A 10,205-nucleotide genomic window follows, 5' to 3' on the forward strand; every position below is an offset into this window, starting at 1 on the left:
TGCAACATCTATCCCGAGAAATTTTACTGATGGTGGTATTAGGTGTCCATGCAAGAGTGTAAAAATAAAAAGTTTCTGCATCAAGATGTTGTAATGATATATCTTCTAACCAAAGGGTTCATGGAGGATAACTTGTGTTGGTATGCACATGAAGAACTATTTGTTTCTAATGAGAGCATGGTAGAAAAGGTGGTTGAGTCAACTTCTAGTGCTAACAACATGCATGAAGTTGGAAATGACAACAGTAATCCTTATAGGAATATGGTTATGGATGCAATGAGAATGAGTAAAGGTAATGTCAGTCAATGTCCAATCATAGAAGAAGAACCTAATGCAGATGCATCAAGGTTTTTTAATCTGTTCAAAGATTCTAACGAACCATTATGGGATGGCTGCACAAACCACAGTAAATTATCGGTCGTAGCACAAGTTTTCACCATAAAGTTAGATCACAGGTTGAGTGAGGCCGGTTATGATAAGATTATCGAATGGGCGAGAAGCATTTTACCTGAAGGAAATAGGCTGAAAGAGAACTTCTATGCTGCCAAGTCCATGATGAAACATCTCGGTTTAGGATACTAGAAAATTGACATGTGCCTTAACTTCTACATGTTATATTACCGTGAAAATGTTGAGCTGATGGAGTACATGAAATGTGAGCATTCCTGTTACAAACCCAGAACTAGTAGAGGAAAGACTCTCGCGGCATATAAAAAACTTCGATACTTCCTAATAACACCTAGGACTGCTGAGCACATGACATGACACCAATCACACCATGCGGTTGATGGAATGATGATGCATCATTCTGATGGCGAAGTATGGAAACACTTTAACAGTGTGCATCCTCACTTTCAGCTGAATCAAGAAACATGCGTCTTGGGTTGTGTACAGACGGATTCAACCCATTCGGGTCATTTGCTGCTCTTTATTCTTATTGGCCAGTCATACTGACAGTTTATAACTTGCCACCAGGGATGTTTATGAGGCCAAAGTTCAAGTTTTTATCTATAGTCATACCAGGTCCGAGGCGGAATATAGATGTTTGTCTTCAACCGTTGATTGATGAGTTAATGCGGTTGTGGTCCTCTAGAGCTTTGACTTATGATAACTTGAGGAAACAAAATTTTGTTATGAGAGTGGCTTTGATGTGGACTATCAATGATTTTCCAACTTATAGAATGGTTTCTGGTTGGAGCACGCATGAAAAACTAGCATATTCATACTATATGGAGAACAACAAAACATTCACGCTAACAAATGGGGGCAAAGCTTCTTTTTTTTATTGTCACCGCTGTTTCTTGCCACTGAATCACAGGTACAGAAAGAACATAAATGATTTCTTTGTTAGTAGAGTTGAAAAGGATGTTGCACCCCTACATCTTTTTGGTGAAGAATTGCATGATGTTGTGTTTGGTCTCCAATCAGGTAATCAGAAGTTTCTTGGTTTTGGTTTGACCTATAATTGGGTGAAGCAAAGTATCTTTTAGGAGCTTCCTTATTGGAAGACCAATCTTCTCTGCTATAACCTTGACGTCATGCACATTGAAAAGAACTTGTTTGAGAACATTTTCAACACTATCATGGATATGAAAGGGAAGACAAAGGACAACATCAAGGCTAGATTAGATGTAGCGTTGTTTTGTAATCGTAAAAATATGGAGTTGGTTTGTGATGGGTCACGGGTCGCAAAACCAAGAGCAAGCTTCGTGTTAGAGAAAAACACACAACTACTAGTCTATAAATGACTTAAGAGTCTGCATTTCCCTGATGCACATGCCTCGAACATATCAAGGTTGATTAATACGGAGGAATACAAATTATATGGAATGAAGAGTCATGATTGCCATGTGTTTATACAAAAACTCATCTCATTAGCTTTTCATGATTTGTTGCCAAAGAGGATATGGGATGCACTCACGAAGATTAGTCATTTCTTTAGAGATATATGCTCCAACAAGTTGAATGTTAATCACATTGAAAGGCTTGAAACGAATATCGTTGAGACAATATGCAAACTTGAGATAATATTCCCTCCATCATTTTTTGACTCAATTGAGCATCTACCTGTACATTTACCATTTAAGGTAAAAGTTGGAGGACCAGTCTAGTACAGATGGATGTATCCATTCAAAAGGTTAGATATTACAGATGCTATGTAATTCATAATTAAATGTTTTTTTCATTTTTTTAATTGATAATTTTTTATTAATTCAATATATGCAGGTACTTGTTCAATCTTAAAAAAAGGGTCAAGAACAAGGTGCATGTTGAGGTGTCAATATGTGATGCCTATATTGTTGAGGAGATCTTAACATTTATTTCATACTATTTCGAACCTCATTTGAGAACGAGGATCAACCATGTTCGACGACATGATGATGGTGGTGAAATGCCTTCAAGTGAGAACTTGTCAATATTCTCCAATCCTGGACGACCCATACCTAAAAATGCCGTGAGGGGAAGATATTTGTCTAAAATAGAGTTCAGACAAGCACATAATTATGTCCTATTTAACTGTGATAAGCTGAGACATTTTATTAAGTAGATGTTCGACTTACACTTTATCAAGAGTGTACTATTTATATATTGTGATACCATAAACTCATATAATTTGGAACATCCTTGCAAGCAATATCGATGATACTTACTGTCCAATAACTCACAGCTGACTGAATCCCAGATATTTCAATTACAAGATGAATAATTTGCCACGTGGTTTAGAATACATGTAATTCCTATCATAAACTTATTATCTCTTGCAATGTAATTAACTATACATCAATATTACATAATATTCGTTTATTGATTATTGTTGTATTTGATATACAAGGTTTATCAAATGGGAGATAGTGTTGCTATTTCACTGTCTTTACTAAGCCTAGGCCCTGAAAGAAAAGTCAAGTGCTGTAACGGGTATTTTGTTAATGGATATGTCTTTTATACTGAAGAATATGAGCATAGAAGAAAAACATATAACAACGGTGTTTGTATTAAAGGATCGACTTCTAGTGAGTTTGAAGTTGACTACTATGGTGGATTGGAAGAGGTCATCGAACTGCAATATCATAGCGAGTAGAATAGTGTTTTTATTCAAATGCTATTGGTATGACATAACTGACAAAGAAATCAATGTAGATCCTCACTATGGTCTCATTGAAATCAACTCAAAAGCTAGACATCGCAACGTAAACGATGTCGTTGTTTTCACAAAGCAATGCCAACAAGTTTATTACACATACACCCTTTCCTTTAGAAAGAACCGATCAAGAGTTAATTGTGTCGAGGTTGTTCAAGATGAGAACGAAGACACAAATGTGATAGATGAAGTCTTTGAAGCTAGTAAGTTGGTTGAACCATACCAAGTTGCTCCTTTGATTGACTTAGAAGAAAATTTAAATTTTCATGTTTTCAACAATAGTCTTGTTGATGTTGACGCAGAAGAGTTGAATGTTATTTTAAGCTATAGTGGACTAGAGAATGTTGATGAAGAACATGATAACCACATTAAAGAGTGAGATGAAGCTGATAACAATTCAATTGAGGACGAAGATGAAAATTCTGATTATATATGTTGTAAAGCCTTATTTTTATAATGTAATATTAAGGATGATATTTTGGAACATGAAATATTTATATTATAATTGTCAGCTATTGTTATTGTGTTGTGCGTGCTGTAAGTTTGCAATTCAAGCTTTTGTGTAGGAGGATAGACAGACATACAAACAGAACTTGCAAAAAAATTGACAATTTTACCGACGGACTGGTACTCGTCAGTATTTTACCAAGAGTTGCAAAACAAATTATGAAAATTTTCCACACTCACCGATGGCTATACCTACGGACTGGTACTTGTCGGTATTTTACCGAAAGTTGCAAAAAAATTACAACCACTGCCACAATCACCAATGGATATACCAACACATTCACCGACGGATGGCGCATATTCCAAAGCACATGACTGTTAGACTGCCTGGTCGGTCGGCACAGTTACTGATGAATTTGCCAACGGACGTTGATAAATCTATAGGGATTTTTGACATTTTTGGTGCAAAAATCAAATAATTACCAAAGAAAATTACTGACAGAATTTAATGCCACCACTCAAAAAAGTATTATTCTATTTTCCGTTGGAAAAATTGTATTATAAACCCTCCCCCCCTCCCTGGTTCATTTTTTCTACATTCCTCATTTCATCTTCTCTTCTTCTCTCCGTTTGTATTAAGTGCTTGTAACAATTTTTATTGTCTTGTTTGTAGTTTTCAATATATAAAAAGGTATGTATTCTCCTTTCTTTATCTTTGTATTTTTTTTTTACTTTTTTTAATTTTAATTATCATTATTTTTATGGTGTTCTTTGTTTTGTGTATTGTTTGTAGATAAAATCTTGAAATCAACACACTATTAAGGTAAATATTTTTAATTCCTCAATTTATTTTGAATTTATGTAGTTTTTTTTAGTTTTGTGTATTGTTTGTTTTGTGTAGTGTTCTTTAGTTTTATTCTTTTTCTTTGTTAAATTTATTTTATTGTTTGTATTGCCATAATACCTTGAAAATTTTGTTAAATTTGAATTGTTATGGTTGAATTTACCTCTAAAACGTTAATTGAAATATAGAATTAAATTTAATTAGTTTATCTTAATTTTGTGATATTATTGTTTGTTATGTTTTTTTATTATTTTGATTAATTTTAATTGTTATTTTATGAGTTTGTATTGATGTTAGTTGAAAATATATAGATGTTAAATTTCTATAGATGTTAGGTTGTATAGAGTTGATTTTGCAACATTTGTGTAATTATCAATATTTATAGGTATGAAAACTGTGGGTAGTCTCTAATATAGGGGAGGTGTTGGTGAATTATTTTAAATAATTGAATTTAATTATTTAATTATTCGTATTAATTTGTGTAGATATGCTGAATGAAAATTTAATTATTTAATTATTTGTATTGTAATAATTATTTGATAATTTAGTCTCTTTTAATTGTTATTGTTGAATTTTCCATTGAAATGGTAATTGGAAATGAAGAATTAAATTTCATTGTTTTATCTCAATTTTATTCTATTATTGATAAAGCTAAATTTAGAGCTAATTTGGTTTATATCATCCTCCCTTTCTTTAAAAAGATTTGACCTCAATTTTGTATAATGGAAAACATTATATAAGGTCTACAAATCAGTTCCAATCGAAAAAAATAACATTATCATCAAAATCAGGAAGAACCTTGTTAGCAAATACGATCCCCCTTATATACGAGCTCTCTTTTTCAACTATCTTCCCTTTCTTTAGTTTTAGTTGCTTAGATGTCAAAGATACTAGAGTTATGGGTCTTTTATTTATCTGAAATCAATATCTATTTGTCACTCCATCATACATAGCTCTTTTATCATATTGTCATGTTCTACCAAGTAACAAATGACTAGCTTGTACTGACACAACATCATATAATACCTTATCACAATATTTACTAATAGAAAAAAGCAACCAGAACTTGCCTTTTCTTTTTCTCTTCACCACTATCATTCAACCACTTTAATTTATAAGGTATGAGATGTTTGGTAATGTGCAAGTTCAGCTTTTCCACCAATTCAGTATAACCTACATTAGTGCAACTATCACAATGTATAATTAAACTACATACCTTATTCTGAACATGGTCATCTTGACATGTATATTCAGTGCCCTCACCATAAGTGTCTTTCCCTTAATCGAATATTCAACACAAACATCATCAACATCCTCCAATGATGACATCTTTTCTTCTTCATCCTCCCCATCGGTCTCAAACTCATTATTAGCTTTCATAATCAAAACGCTTTTATTTGGAAATTGTGAAGCAACCTGACCAAAACCCAAACAATGAAAGCATTTAATATCATGGTTGTGAGAAGTGGAAGTAATATTATTGCCTTTAACAACGACTGAGGTGTTTGTATTCTCTCTAGGATATTCAACCTTACCCTTTTTATTCAGCAGTGATGGACTGCCCTTAATGTTAGCCTTCCAATTAGGTTTCTAAGGTGTCAAAAGGCCTAATGGTTGACTTTGTTGAATGGTACCCTTCTATTTAAGCTATTTTTGTACCTGCACAACTATATGCACCATCTCCTTTAACTCCATATAATGATGCAACTCCATAATATGAGCTATATCAAAATTAAGGCCATTTATAAATCTAGCCATAGTAGCCTCCATGCCCTTCTCAATATTAGCTCGAATCATAGCAAGTTCCATCTCCTCGAAGTACTCATTAATGATCTTTGTACTTGACTCAAACTCTACAACCTTTGATACAATTCTCTATAATAGTGGCTAGGTACAAATCTCCTATTCATAAGGGATTTCATCTTATCCCAAGTATCAACTCTTCTCTCATAATTCCTTATATTGTTTGTCACTAAATTATCCCACCATATAATGACTCAGTTAATAAAAGCAATCACAACAAGCTTGATTTTCTTTGGCTCTAGATATTTATGAAGCTAAAAAACCCACTCTACCTTCTTCTCCATTCTAAATAAACTTACGGGTTATTCCCCTAAAAACCATGTATTTTCAGCTTAATTATACCTAAATCTAGACCAAACTCCGTATTTAGTTGTCATAACTCAATTATAGGTTATTCCCTAAAATTACCTTTTTATATATATATATATATATATATAATATATATATATAATAAATAAAAAGAATGACAATGAGGAGAAATTAGGTCAGGGAATACAACTGTAATTTAGGAGGAAATTCGAGACCTAATTGTATCCCATTATACTAAATAATATAGAAAAAAAAAACAAATTCAATGTCAAATTAAATGATTATTAGACGGATTTGCATAAAAATACAAATTAATCATGGGCCAAATTGAATTTTAATTATGTTTAAAAATTAATTTGGGTTCAATTGAAGGATTCAATTAAGTGTAAGGACTTAATTATACTTTAAATTGGTCAAATTAATTTTATTAAGGGCTTAGTTGGTGAAACATGAAGTTTAATGGTCAATTGAGGGTCAAATTGCATAAATCCAAAACCAAGGACTAAAGTAAAAAAGACGCCCAAATCTAGGGTTAAAATTGAAGTTTAGAAAGGGCTAAATTACATTAAATTAAAATGTGGAGGACTAAATTTAACTTTTTTTTTAAAAAGATGACATGGTGTCTGGTTCTCTATTCATTGTCTTTTTCTTTTTCTCTAAAATGACAATTAAAGAGGCTATTTTAAAGGTGCATTGAATGCTTCATTTCTCCACCAAATTTGACCAAACTTGCACGCAAATGATCACCTGACATTGCTCAACATCCCCATGTGGTTCGTTCAGTCTGATGGACACCATAGAGTCCGCGACGCCGACTTAAAGTGGCCAACTCAAACAACCTTCAACTGTCAAATTTGACAGTTCATGGTGCCTCCTTTGAACCAATAATTGAGATCCTTTCTAATTGAATTAAGGGCCGAAATATTTTCCCAGTAAAGACAAGATTACCCTATTACAACCCATATAAATAGGGGTGGATTTTATGGCATGAGAAAGAGAAAATTAGGTCTAAAGACGGCAAAATAACCAACTTCCTTTTGGTTTTTTGCCACCTTTTGTTTTCTCTCTCTCTTTCCACCTCTTCCATGTTTGCCTTCTCCAGCGAGAATACCAACATCCCCAGCCTATAAACCCTCATAAACACCACCTCTTCCCTTAGTAATGTTATTACCCACCATAGTGAACATTAACACCGTTGCAGACTTCTTCTTGTTGCACCATAGTAATCCAACCACCAACACCTCCAGCCACCGTTGCAACCATCGGACCTCCTCATCATGGTGACGACCACCACACTAGGTTCCTTTCCTCTTCTCCTCCCACTCCCCACTTGCAGCAAAACTTCCTGTTATCCATGCAGAAGGAAGATTAATTAACATGGTTGCTGGAATGGACCTGTTTTGGTCCAATTTTGAAAATCACAAAATTGCATCTTTCTCATATTTTGAAAATCCAAAATAAAATAAAATTGGATATCATAACCAATTTATGATCATCCATTAGGGTTTAACCAAAATATCAAAAACCTTTTACCAATTTTTTTTAAGATCCAGATGTAGATTTTAATATCTCTAGGGTGTAAATGTACACGATAAAGTACATCTCTGGGTGTGAAAGATATAAGGTGTAAAATAAATATGATGCTAAAATAATTATACTATCATTCAAGTATCACAAAATGAAATCTTACTAAACGTTTTTTATAAATTTTTTTTATAATTTTAAAACATTTATACCATCATTCAAGTATCCTAAACAGAAATACTACTTCCTTTTTTAAAAAATTTATTTTTCTAAATTTAAAACATTTAAAGATTCAGACTCTAGAATGGTTAGGACTTCATCCAATGAGGTAAAGACTCTCTCACGAGGGGAGATGTGCCTTAGACCTTAGAAAAAACCAATAAATAGAAACCCGGCATAAAAAACAATCAAAACAATACAGCTTACCTTAAGTAGGATGCATTGGGGGTCATGCGTCTTCTTTTTACACAACTAGTCCTTTACTTGGACTTTCGCAGACCATAGGTTTCCAATGACCATAATACTAGGTAATGACTCTTAAACCTTAATCATAATTTTATGATTAAATCTAAAAACTCTTCCTAACACACTCACACACCTTATCAAGAGGCATGATAAAAACCTCGCCGTCGTGGCATGTCTGATATATTTTTCTCTACAAGTGTGCGCAAACTATTCACCCACGCTTGCTACAAGAAAAGGGTAATTAAAAGTGAAAATGAGGGAATAAAATGACTTACCTGCTGTTGGACTGTTGTTGCTAACGTCTTAGGCGAAAATTGATGAAGGCACTCGTTGCTAGGAAAACTGGGATTCTTCATTCTGCTTTTGTTTTTCTCCCCTCTGTTCCTTCTTCGTATTGCCTTTGTGTTGTGTTTTTTATGGTTCTTTCTCTCTCTTTCTCTATTTTCTATCTTTTCTCCTTTCTATGTTTTCTATTTCTTTTTCCGTTTGGTTCTCTTTTTCTCTCACTCCTTTCCTCCTCCATTTTCTATCATTGATTCCTTGGTATTTATAAGGATCACCCTTCTCTGCCTCAGCCTACATCTCTCCTCCTAATAAGCATGGCTTGGGGAGTTGGTTTGCTACTAGGACTCGAACGCGAGGTTCGATCCTTATCTCTGCAAAGTAATAATCTTTGTGAAGATAAGATTTGCAATTTGTGTTTAGGGAGTTGGTTTCCTGCTAGGACTCGAACGCGAGGTTTGATCCTTATCTCCACGAGGTAATAATCTTTATGAAGATAAGATTTGCAATTTGTGTTTTGGTTAGATTGGGATGTCAGTGTTTCACCATTTCCTTTTCTTCTTCGTAGGCGAGCTTTCAGTGTTTGAGGAAGAGGAAGAAGAACAGTGCATAAACAATGTTGTTTTGGACTGGGAATAGCCATTTCTCAATTTGGTCCTTCAATTTTTCAAATTTTACATTCAAGCCCCTAATCTTTTAAATTTCAAATCTTAACCCCCTTGAAACAAATGGGTCAAAATTAGGTTATAACAATAATGCATTACTTTCATCATTGATAGTTCGGTGTTTTACCTAAAAGATATGCCCCTAATCTCACCTCTTGAGGAGTGCATTTTCCAACTCTACCTCATTTTGAGTGCGCTTTTAAGCCCTTATCCCTCAGACATTATTCCTTAAGAGCATATCTACCTTTTTTAAGTGCACTTTACAACCCTACCTTTTTTCCTTTGAGTGCGCTTTTTAACTCTTAACCATCGCAGCTAGTGCGCTTTATAGCATTCCTCCTTTTTTTTTAGTACGCCTTTGAGCTCTCAACCATCTCAGCTAGTGCGCTTTACAACCCTACCTTTTTTCCTTTGAGTGTGTCTTTGAGCCTTCCACACCATCTTATGTTGTGTGCTTTACAACCCTACCTATTTCCCATTAAGAGCGTCTTCGAGCCCTTCACCATCTTAGATATTACGCTTTACAACCCTTCCTTCTTTCGAGTGCGCCTTTGAGCCCTCACCTCTCGAATAGTGCATTTTCTAGCCATACCTTTTTTCAAGTGCGCTTTTGAGCTCTCATCTCTTGGGTAGTGTGTTTTCTAACTATACCTCCGTTCGAATGTGCCTTCAAGTCCTCAGGCCCTATCCCTTTGCCTTTTGAGTGCGCCTTTGAGCCCTTATCTCT

General features: G+C 34.2%; 1 pseudogene; it reads left to right on the forward strand.

Moving 5' to 3' along the window:
* The first annotated feature begins 795 nt into the window (after positions 1–795).
* Positions 796–2,548, forward strand: LOC140954990 (uncharacterized; annotated as a pseudogene).
* The last annotated feature ends 7,657 nt before the right edge of the window (positions 2,549–10,205 follow it).

The sequence above is a fragment of the Populus alba genome, chromosome 18 (assembly GCF_005239225.2).
Source record: "Populus alba chromosome 18, ASM523922v2, whole genome shotgun sequence".
In the NCBI taxonomy this organism is placed as follows: Eukaryota; Viridiplantae; Streptophyta; class Magnoliopsida; order Malpighiales; family Salicaceae; genus Populus; species Populus alba.